The following is a 12,038-nucleotide window of genomic DNA, read 5'->3' as shown; positions in this document are numbered from 1 at the left end:
CAGTGCCGGCTGCTGGGTGTAGTTAGCGGGTCGCAGTCCACTTCCTTCTTGCCGATGTTTTCCTGTAACACGGTGCGGGGTATTTACTGAGAGCGACCCTCACATTCCTACACTCCTCTGTGTGGCTTCTTAATTAAGCTTTTCCTCCTTTAAAAATCCATCAGTCGTCATTCCTCCGAGCACACTGGGTGTTTCGGAGGTAGGAACATTCCAGGCCTGCTGTTGTGCGAAGGGTCTCCGCCAGGACTGACCTGCCTGCCCTGCGGGGAAAAGCGTTTACCAGGTGGACTCTCTGTACAACTAGAGGATTTGGTTGTTTCCCTTTCCTCTTCCAGTTTCTTTCTTTTTTCTTTTTCTTTTTTCTTCTTTTGTCCCCTTTTCTGAGGAACGGTCCTTTAAGAAAGGAAACCTTTCTGGCCATGTTTATTTCAGGAATCTTTTGTCCCCTAAGTTTGACCTTGTTCCATGGTTCACCCTTTACTCTGGCCTCAGTCACACATTCAAATGGTCACCTAAGGAAAATAAAAAAATAAATCCATGTTTGTGAAGCTCCAGCTCTTTTATAGTCAGTAGTGAGAGACGCTCTTTTTATCCTAGATTTTGCTTTCAGAACCTCAAGTGCACTATCATGCTCGAACTATATCCTGAAGAGTAGTTGGCTATGCATTATTTTATTTTATTATTTTTAGGGGGGGTCATTTGTGTGAGAAGCATTTTGGGTAAAAGAAAAGCATTGCTTTAGTCCTGTTGGAATTATGGGGATACTTTTGCTTTACTGTGAGCAGCTGCCAAAGATGTGTGTGGTTTATCTGGGAGAGTAATGAATGCCCCACCCTGTCGTAGTTTTGGCATAGTTATCCTACCTGTGCTTGGTTATAGAATGAGGCCTGCTGTCCTAAAATGGTCTATTTATATATTCACAGTATGCTAAGTTTTTGCTTTGAGATTATTTTTAGATTTTTATGATCGTACTTGAGGTAATTGAAGATGCTGAAGAATTTTGGAAAGCAAGGATAGTGCATTGTTATTTTAGGCCCTTTGGGAAAGTTCTCTTGTAACTCCTGTGTGTTATAGTTGACTGTTACTGGTAAATGTAGAAGGTTACTGCACCCTGCTGTTTATTTAAAGTGAAATAATTCTAGATTTAATAATACGAGTTTAGAACAGTTTATCTTCTAATCCCCCCCTTGGTTCTATTTTTAATATCTTAAACTTTAATTTTTGATGTTTATGTGATAAAGTGCTAATACTTTCAGCAGGATTTCGAGGTCATGTATATACAAAGTAACATTTAATAAGTTTGGTATCATCTTTGTTAATTCTTTTCAATGTTGAATATTAGAGCCTATTTCAAAGTGGGAAATGTAGCTAATATTTTTTACATCTCTTAAATTTGAACAATGGCAAAAAGTTTGTTAAATTGATTTCACCTAAGTACTTTAACATAGAATCAGATAATACAGATCTGTCTGGATCAGAGGTTTATACATAAAGTTGTAGGATTGAGAATCAAAATACTGAAAGTGATCTTGGCCATCAAGTTCAAATTCCTAGTTTAATGAACCCCCCCTCCTTACATAAAGAAAGTAGTAGTTAATTTAAAGTATTACAGTTTTGATGCTATTTTTAGTGTATGTCAGATTATTTCATTGATTTTGGGAAATTTTGTTAGAGCAATATAATTTTATACTTTCATCATAGTATTTGTGTTGTTTAAAAAACAATGTTTAATTTCGTTATTACCATACTATTACATATTAGAGCTATTTTAAAAATATATGGGTATGAATACTTTACACCACCTACCTCAAATAAATTGATAGATTTAAATCCACCAAACTCGTAACTAGGAAGTGGGCTTCAAGCTAGTAACTAGGAAGTGAACTTCATACTTTAGAAGAAACAAAAGTGAAACTTTTTGTTTTCTCTTTGAAACTTTATGAATGATCAGTAAAATGAGAGTGGTTTAGTGCACATTGCACAACCAAAATTTTAGTCAATTTTCTGCTCTCAAAAAAATTGTGTGTGTATGCACTTGTATAACATGAGTTTTATGTAAAATAGCTGTATTCTGGTGATTAGAACAGTTCCCAATTTTGTTAGAGCAATATAATTTTATACTTTCATCATAGTATTTGTGTTGTTTAATTTCGTTATTACCATACTATTACATATTAGATATTTTCAGTATTCTTTTTTCTCATCCAGAGGATAATTGGTGATAATCTTTTAAAAAAAATTTTTAAAGCAGCACAACACAAAACTTTCATAGCTCTTTATTTACCTACAGAGTAGTTTATCACTGTATAATGTAACTTAAGGAGCTGTCTTTTCCTCTGATGTGTTGCTTGATGCTGAAGTTTGTCCATGACAGATATTTAGGAAATAGGATACAACTGCAGAGAGCTACTTTTCTGAGTTGTAGATGATACAGGTGAAGTGGAGTTGGAGGCAGATTAGATACAGTTAAATTCTGTCATTTGGTCTTGAACATGTATCTTGAGCCTTTATACTTGATATTTTTCTAAGTGTAGGATCCTTAGATCTCAAAAATTTGATACATAGATTTAGGTCCAAGTGAGGATTCTTTAGGGCAGCAATAGAAGACTTCTTCCTAGAAACCAAATCAAGTTGTGAAGCGAGCTGAATATTATTTACGTTAAATGTATCCGTCTGGGTTGAATAAATGTAAGGTTCATAAGGGCAGGCATATTGGCTGTTGGTTTCACCGTGGGGCTTATAACAGTTCCTTGCATGTAGTAGGTTTGAGTAAATATTTGATGGTGAAATAAGAGTGAGTGTTTTCTAAAAGGGATGCAAGTGCAGTAGTTATTTTAATTTCCTAACTGAACCTCAATATTTAACATTATTGAGAAACAATGAAAGTTCGAACCAGACTATCTGTTGTAATATAGGCAGTGTAGTGAAAAGACAGTAGGATGTGGGTAGGATCTAAATCACCTTTCTAAGACCTTGGGCAAATCATTAAATACCTCTGAATCATCTTTTAAAGCCTCAAAGTTAATATGATTAGACAACTTTTTTATATCTGAGTGTTTAGTGGATATAAGCATGCATTTATTCCAAATAGGGAGGATTAAAGAATAAATAGTAGAGAATGGAGGAAGAAGGAATTTTATGGATCAACAATCAATTTTCAATTAATTACTATGGGGGTTAGGTGGGAAGGATGTCACAGATTAACCAAATTAAGACTTAAAACAAAATTTAAGAAAGAATACAAACTGGATTCAGGGTAAATTTCTTAGATAAAATAATGTAGTATTTTCTCATTTAGGTATCATCTAAAGTTACAAAAATGCAAACAGCATTTCAAGGTACAGTTAACATTATATAAATCACTGTACTGGTAAACATGACATAAAATGAATATTCTTTACTACTAAATAATTGCTTATCTTATTATTAGGGTAAGACTTGGTTTGGGTAGAGAGGTAAGGATCCAGCTGCTTATTCCCTTCTTATCTTTTTCTTTCTCACCTAATTTTGATTTGTATACTAACATTGTATCCAGCTTCCTTTATGAATTCTCATCAGTTCTAATAAATATTTGATTGATTTTCTTCAGTATTCTATATTGACAGTTACTATTTTATTGCTTTAGCTAAGATTACAGAATGCTACTAGGATTAATGTTAGTTTCTATTATGTATTTTATGATGATATGGAAATTCCTTACAGTTCGAAGTTTTTAAAATGTATTGCAATCAGATTTAGGATGTTGATTCTATCAAGTTTCTTTTTTTTTCTTCTTCAACAACTGATTTTATTGTCAAGAATGTTGGAATAAATAACATAGATGTATTATGTACTATATACCTAAGGAATTATGCTAAGAATTTTTTAAACTTTGTTTTGTAATATTTAATCTTCCCAACCACCTTATTAGATGAGCACTATTTTTTTCCCTTCATGTTGTGATTGAGGCAACAGTAGTAGAGAAATTAAGAACTAGAGCAGCATTTCATTGTGATTGTGTGTTTAAACTCAGGGTCAGCAGACTCAATAGCTCCTGCTCTTAGCCATTATGCTTTCTGATAAAATCTCCTTTAGTCATGATACCTCCAAATTTGTTGTACTAAATTTTAATCTAGAATTTGGTATCTGTATTCTTACATGAGCTTGGCTACACAGTTTGCTTTTGTACATATGGGCTCCTAATGGAAGGTTAGATCATAAAATCATTAAGAAAGCTTTTTGTTTTTTTTCTGTGCTTTTGGAATTGTTTATCTTAGGATTAGGTTAAATCCTTCAAAATTGGTGGTATTAAATGAGTTTTGATGAATATAACAATATCACGATGACCATTTTGTTACAGCAAGTTTTAGATAAGCTTTCCAAATTTTTATTGTCTTTTAGATTTTCTACTTCCAATTCAAGTTTAAGACTTTTATATATTCAGATTATATTTCATTTAGGTTTCCATGTATATTAGTCTGATCTTTTCTCTTAAATCTATGTATATGTAGATAGATCCCTTTCTTTTGTCTTTAATAATTTCACCTTCCTACTCATTCAGGTGGTTATTGTAGATTTTATACTTGAATTCACATTTAGTGAATTTGTAATCATGTTTAATAACAAAAAGCATTTTGGGCTGTGGATTTTCATCTGATTTAGTTTTGGTTTTGACCTTATTTATTTTTTTCATTATTTAAAAGATTGCTTTTTGTTTACTTTCCAAGATGTTGCATTTTAAAAATTACTGATTTTTAGTTTTGACGCATTGTTTAAAAAACATGATTAGTAATGGTTTTAGAAATTTATTAAGATGTTCCTCTGACTAAGTATATGTGAGGTTTTACTGAGCATATGAAAAGGATGTGTATTCTTTGAAAGTTATAGAGTTGTATATGTATATTAATGAACACTTCTAGTGTGATTTGAATATTTACTTTTTTTCCCTTTATTTCTTAAATCCTGGGAGATGTTGATGTCTTTTAATGTAACTTCATCAAATTCTCTATGTATTTTTAATGGATCTAATCCAAATTTGTTTGTATTTGCTGGTCATTAGTAAAAGTTTATCATTTACATATATGGTGATAACTAATAAATTTAATATTTCATTGTCATTTGAGTTTCCATATATTAGCCATATTTTTCCCATTCAGTTTTGGTGTATTGATCAAGCTTCATTGTATCACCTTTCCTACTCTTGCCTCTATGTCCTATAATGATTTGAAAATCTTTCTCTTTTAATTTTAAACCAACTAAGCACGTATTTTTCTGAATGTCAAAAATCAATAATTGGTTTTTCTTCCTTTCCTCTACCATCAATAAGATAAGACTTTTTAGCATATTTTTTATTTATAACATTCCTGATTTTATTGGGATAATGTAGAATTATAATTCTAAGTGATACCCTTTTACATTTCTTAAGGTATACCTTACGTGAAAAAAAATACCTGTATTACATGTTAGTAGTTAATTATTTTTTTTAAGATTAGGTATTTACTTTTACCTAATTTTTTTTCTGTATAGTATAATACTACTTGATGTTACCTTTTAACTTTCGTGTGTGTGTGTGTGTGTGTGTGTGTGTGTGTGTGTGTCTTTTTAACAGTCCTGCCTAGGATTTTTGATCTGAAAATTATATGTTCTTCGCAGGAAAAATGTATTTTAAAATTATTGCTCTTACTCTGTTTCTTGTTTTCTCCATCTGTAACTACATTATTTGCATGTTAGATATCATTTCTCTCTCTTGCTTCAAATTTTATTTTATAGTTTCTTTCTCTCTTTTTGTCCTATATGCTGAGATAACGTCTTAGCTTGGTTGTCCAGATTATTATTTTTATAATGCCAGTTTTCTATTTACTACCTCCTTAGGTGGTCAGATATTTTTGGAGGGTTTGTGTAAATGTGCATTTAAGTTTGTTTTGAAGTGCATAGAATTGAATTAATCACAAACATCAGTTCATGATCAGCTGTACATGAAAATATTTCATTTATATGAAATTATTGTCAATAATAAGCCCATACAAATCCATACTTAAAACAAAAGCTAGAGCTTTGAAAGTAACCTATATGTAAGCCCCTTTATCCCACCCCTCTTGTTTTCATAAGAGATTGTAATCATCTTGAATCCTGTTTTCATTCTCCCTTTAATTTCCTTTTCATTCCATCTCTCTGAATTGTTGAAGGTATATGTTTTTTATTTTAGTTGTTTTAAATTTAGGAACTTTTTTCTCACCTCGATATCTAAAAGATATTCATCCATCTTGAAAGGTTAAAGTCGCATGGGCAGGCTAAATAACAATCTCAGATGGTGAATAAGAAAAATTGAATTTATTTAAAGAAAAGGAGATGGGGGTATCCAAAGGGAAGGGCTACACAGCACCGAGCCAAGGGGTATTAGGTTGATTATGGCAGCAAAAACAACTTAGGACAGCAAAACAAGGAAGGTGCATAGAAGAAGCAACAGGAGAGCCTAGGCTGGGCTGAATTAGCTCACTGAGAAGTCAGAGAATAGGGGACCTTGGAGACAGGTTCAGGAGGTTAGTCTGGGACTAGCTGTCGCTACCCATTGCTCCCCTGGTTGCAAGTCTCATGACTTGCATGGGGTCCCTTAGAGGGGAGAAGGGGGAAGGAAATGGCGCTGGGTAGCATGCACATTGGGTCCTTCATCCTGAGTGTATTTATCTCTCTTTTGCAGGTGGAACTCTTAGGGGAGCTTTCAGGGGAGGGTCTTAATAGAATATTCATAAGCTTTCCAGGCATGTTCTTTCACAGGGTCATTATTCAATGCAGCTGGTCCTGAGGCAGCCATGGAGTCACTTGTCTGGTTTTGCTGCTATTTTGGGCCTGGAGCTGAAATACAGCTGAGGCCTAGATGTTATCTTTAGGGAGGAAAAGGTAAAGGGGTCTAAGCCTCATGACCAGCGATATGAAAGATCCAGAGTCCAAACTGCATGACCAGTGATATGCTAGGGGAGGATAGGTTATCTTGGGTGTGAGGTTCTTGTTTCCCAGTTTTGCCCCGTGTTAGGCATCCAGGGCTTTCTGCCCTGGTGAGTTTCTGTACACTGGCCCGTTGTCCTTGCTATGCTCATGTCTGTCTAACAGTTAGACTCTAACTGCCCATAACACATTTTCTATTAAGAGTGTTTGAAGTTACGTTTGCAACATTTTGACCTTATTTCATTTGCACTTAATTTTCATATCTGTTATGAGGTAGGGACCCAATTTAATGTTTAGTATATATGATGTTTTTGTTGTTCATCTTACTTTATTGAAAAGTTAAATGCTCTCTCCCATTGAACTGGCATGCCATCTCTGTCATATACAAGACTTTATGTGAAATGCTCTTTTTCCCCTGTTATTTTGTTCCATCATTTATTTTGTGAATACTATCCTGTCTTCACTGCGGTAGTTTCATTATAGTTTCTGTACTAGTAAAGTAAGCTGGCTTTTCTTCTTCCAAGGTGTCATGTTGCTTTATTCTTCCTTATAAATTTTTAGACTAATCATACAAAGTTCTCTGAGAAACCCTTGTTTGAGGTTTTCTTTTTTATTAATTTCCTTGAATCCATAGACCAATTTGGCATTAGTGACATCTTTATGATATTGAGTCTCTCTATGAACAGGATATACCTTTGTATTTAGGTCTTCAGTATCTCTTATTCAGTTAATAATTTTAACTGTAGAATTCTTACACATTATTTGTTCTAGGTAGTTGATAATTTCTGGTGACAATTATATGTGGTGCTTTAAAACATTTGTTATTGGAGCTGGTGCTGGCAACTTGGTGGCGATGCTTCTGGACATGAGCTGCAAAAAGTACAGGGTGGCCCTGAGGAAGGAGAACCTAAAGAAATGTGGGCAGGAACTCGCTCGATGGAGAAACTCTGGACTCTGACAGAAGTAGGGGGAGGAAAGGAGGAATCTCTTATTGAACAACAAGAAGAGAAGCTGTTGAGAGAGGCAAAAACAACAACAACAACAACAAAACACGAGTGGTTGCTGTGGGAGCAGAAGGCACAAAAAGAATTCAGAATAAAGGAGGAGGAGGAAGAGGCACCTAAAAAACAAGAACAGGAGAGAAAGTTAAAGGAAGAGAGCCGAGCAGCAGAGAAAAGAGAAAGAGGAGGAGCAGAAGCTGCAGGAGGAGAGGGAAAGTGCAGGCTGTGAGAAGGTGCTGGGGTGGCTGAAAATGAGCTGGGAAATAGTGCCACGTGGCAAAACTCAGAACCACACACGGACTGATGAATAATGAAGAAAGATCTAGCTAACTGTCCATTCTACAAACAAACAAACAAACAAACGGGAGCTTGCCATTTTGGAGGTAGAGGTGTTCACTGAAAAACAGTTTCCACACCGAGCCCCACCCTTCTTATCAGAAGCATGTTTACAGTGTTTGGTGTGGAGCCGTGTGGCCAGGAGGGCAGCAGGAGGAGGGTACCCACGGTGCCTGGACTTCTTCGAGGATGTGTCTCTCCTCCTCCCCCGCCCCAGGTCCAGGTCAACTGCAGCGTGGAACTGCATCTGAGGGGCAGCGTGTGTGCAGTACCGATGGGAAGAAGAAAGCAGAGTGACCCTTTCTCTGTTTAAAGGACCTTGGTTTGCAGGATGGTAGCTTCAGTGCAAGTTCTGTCCCATGACCCGATGGAAAGGGCAATTTGTGGTTTATGTGAAATACAGCAATGCCCAAGAGGAAAACACTGCAACTTTCTTCATGTGTTCAGAAATCCCAACAATGAATTTTGGGAAGCTAATAGGGACTTGTCTCCTGGTGGGTTTGGTTCTCCCTTTGGTAAGAACTCAGAGAGGATAAGTATCACATGATCTCACTCATTTGTGAAATATAATGAACAGCGTAAACTGATGAAAAAATAGAACTAGAGACATAGAAACAATGAACAGACTGTCAAACCTCAGGGAAGGCAGGGGAGGGTGGGAGGAGGAGGGAGGTAAGAGATCAACCGAAGAATTTGTATGCATGCATATAAGCATAACCAATGGCAGGGGAGGGTGGGAGGAGGAGGGAGGTAAGAGATCAACCGAAGAATTTGTATGCATGCATATAAGCATAACCAATGACAGAGACTGTAGGGGTTGAGGGCACGTGCTGGGGGGTAGGAGCGGCCAGGGAGAGGTCAGTGGGGGGAAAAAGGAGACTTATGTAATACTTTCAACAATAAAGAATTTAAAAAAGAAAATAAAAAGAACTAAAGAGGAGGGGACTGTGACAGGCCCCAGGAGTGGAAGCCCCAGTCTGGCCCGTTTCTGCAGAAGGAATGGAGAAGCTGAGAGGAAAAGGAGAAGTAGTCACCGGGGTAAGAAATCTCACAGAGACAACACAAGTCGTGAAAGGCACAGTTCAGGAAGTAGAGAAAGAAAAAGGCACCGCAGGGAGTGGGGGCGTGGGGCAGCCAGAGCCCGAGCCCAGACCCTTCTAGGTCTAGTAGTTGGGGTGGGAGGAGGTCAGGTAGTAGAGACAGAACTGTTGATAGTTCCAAATCCAAAGAAACTGATTTTATACACACAAACATACATATATTTGTTATTTGTTACTGGTGTGTACACATGCAACTGAATTGTACATTAACCTTATATCCTGCCACCTTGCTAAGCTTTTCTAGTTTAATACTTTTTTAGCAATAATTTTGAATTATTGTCTGTAAAAGATTATATGCATAAGTCATGATGGTTTTATTAATTTACTTTCAATTTTTATGTCTGTAACTACATTTTTTCTTGTACTAGGTAAGACCACTAATAAAGATTGATTAGAAGTGATGTCAGTGGATAATGTTTTATTGCTGATTTTAAAGGACAGTTCTCTACTTTGGTACCTAATGCCCTTCTAAAGTATTTAAATGTGTTAGCTGTATAAACATCTTCTATAATAATAAAAGGATAATATGCTAATTAGACCAAATGTCATTCTGGACGTCCTTCTGGACGAAGCCAGGGCCAGAGGGAAGCCTGGGTCCCGGGTGCCAGAGGGAAGCTGGTGCTGGCAACCAGGGGAAGGAAGGCCTACTCTTGCATGAATTTCGTGCATCGGGCCTCTAGTATGTTATAAAAAGGGTTCTGTTTCTAAAGAACTAAAGATTATTTTGTTATTTTAAATTTTCATGCTTGCATATATTTTTTCTTTTGTGTCCAATGACTCTTTGTGAAAGTTTTCACTCCAGGCATGCTGGGGGTGCAGGGGAGGTAGCTTGTTTGTCAGCCACTTCTCTGTCATGCTAGGTCTTTTGGTGTGTGTGTGTGTGTGTGTGTGTGTGTACAAATCATTTCTGAAAATTTTTAAAAATGTGTGTGAAATAGCATATGAAACCTTATGTCTCCTTTAAAAGAATATAATAAAGATAATACCATTTGTACTACCCGGACATAAAATCGAGTCTCATCTTATTATCAAAATTTCCTTTGTGCCTCACCCACACAGTCCCTCACTTCGATGTACCACTAGCTGCTATCTTGACTTTTTGAAGTTAATGTTCCTGTGATATAATTTACAAAAAATAAAATGAAACCACCCATTTAAACATGTTTAATTAGATGAATTCTGGCATTTAGACAGTTCTGTCACTCTAGAAGATTCCCTCGTGTCACCCTTCTGATTCAGTATTCCCACTGTCCCTATTCCAGGTAACCATTGATCTGATTTGTATTGCTATAGATCAGTTGTGGCTGTTTTAGGTCTTCACATAGGTGAAATCATAAATTTTTGTTGCTGTTGCATTTGATAGTTTGGCTCAGTAAAATGTTTTGGATACTCAGCCATGTTGCATGTATTAGTAGTTTGTTTTTCTTTATTGCTGAGTAATATTTTAGACTAAATTTCAAAATATGTGTGAACACGTACCTGTTGGCGGACTTTGAGTTGTTCCTAATTTGTGGCTCTTATGAATAATGTTGCTACAATGTACATTGTAAGCAGGTCTTTGAATAGCTGTATTTGCATTTCTCTTGGGCAAATACTTAGGTGTATTTGTTATAAAATACTGTTAAATGGTTATTCAAAATGGTTGTACCACCATTGTACATTCCCATCAGCAATGTATGAGAATTCTAGTTGGTCTACATTTTCATCAACACTTAGTATAGACACATTGTATGTTTTAGCCATTTTAATGAGTATGTTATGTTACCTCATTGTTGGATTAATTTGTATTTTCTTGGTGACACAGTTTTGAACATTTTTATGTGCTCATTAGCCATTTTTTGGATGATTTTAAAATACTGGTGCTTCTCATATATTATCCATTTATATTCTCACAGGATCAGCAATAACTATATCTATTCTTTCAAGTCTGAAAATGGCTAAATAGCTAAAGATGTTAGAGGTAAAACATTATAGCAGCAAGTATTAATATGCTCATAAAGCAAAATGAAACTGCATAATGTTTCCATCATTTTAAAAAAAACTAACATATGATGAAAAGGGTCACTGCTGAAGAATAAAAGCCCTTTTCTGATTTCATGCCTCTAACATTAATTTAATTTCTTTGGTAATCAGTTGCACACACAGAAATCTTTATGATGTATATTTTGTTCACAGGGTACAAAATACTTGTACATTGTAGTTGGTTTTGAAAGAGCTTCGAGGACTGATGGCGGGTGGGATGAACTGTGGAGTTGAGTGGTTGGTAGGTAGAAAATAGGGCAGAGAAAGACATTTTCTCTTTTTTTTTCTTCTCACAGTTTTTAGTCTATGTGAGAACAAGAAAGAAGTGCAGCCTGTTTTGAACTGGAACAGAAAATATTTAATATTTGCTGGGATTTTGTTGGTGTTGTTCAGCCTGGAAGTGGGTGGAGTGAGGTCTGGTTAGCTGCAGAGCTGAAGGAGTGACATCCTAAGTCTTCCCATATGACCTTAGAGAAAGGTTTGGGGGCAGGGCAAGGTTGAGGAAGAGGATCAAAGAAGCAAGCAGCAGTCCCATGCCTCAGGTTTAAAATTCCCAGTCTGGGGAGGGGAGAAGCAGCTCTTTGCACAGGCCTCCTGGGGTAGTGGATACTCTTTTGTACCTCTTTAGGTTTCACCATACCAAATCTCAGAACTGACT

General features: G+C 36.1%; 1 pseudogene; it reads left to right on the top strand.

Moving 5' to 3' along the window:
- Positions 1 to 7: 7 nt before the first annotated feature.
- On the top strand, positions 8 to 8,604 carry LOC106698402 (annotated as a pseudogene).
- Positions 8,605 to 12,038: the final 3,434 nt, after the last annotated feature.

This window comes from Myotis lucifugus, unplaced genomic scaffold (assembly GCF_000147115.1).
Source record: "Myotis lucifugus unplaced genomic scaffold, Myoluc2.0 scaffold_175, whole genome shotgun sequence".
Taxonomy (NCBI): domain Eukaryota; kingdom Metazoa; phylum Chordata; class Mammalia; order Chiroptera; family Vespertilionidae; genus Myotis; species Myotis lucifugus.
This window is presented reverse-complemented; position numbering and strand designations above follow the sequence as displayed.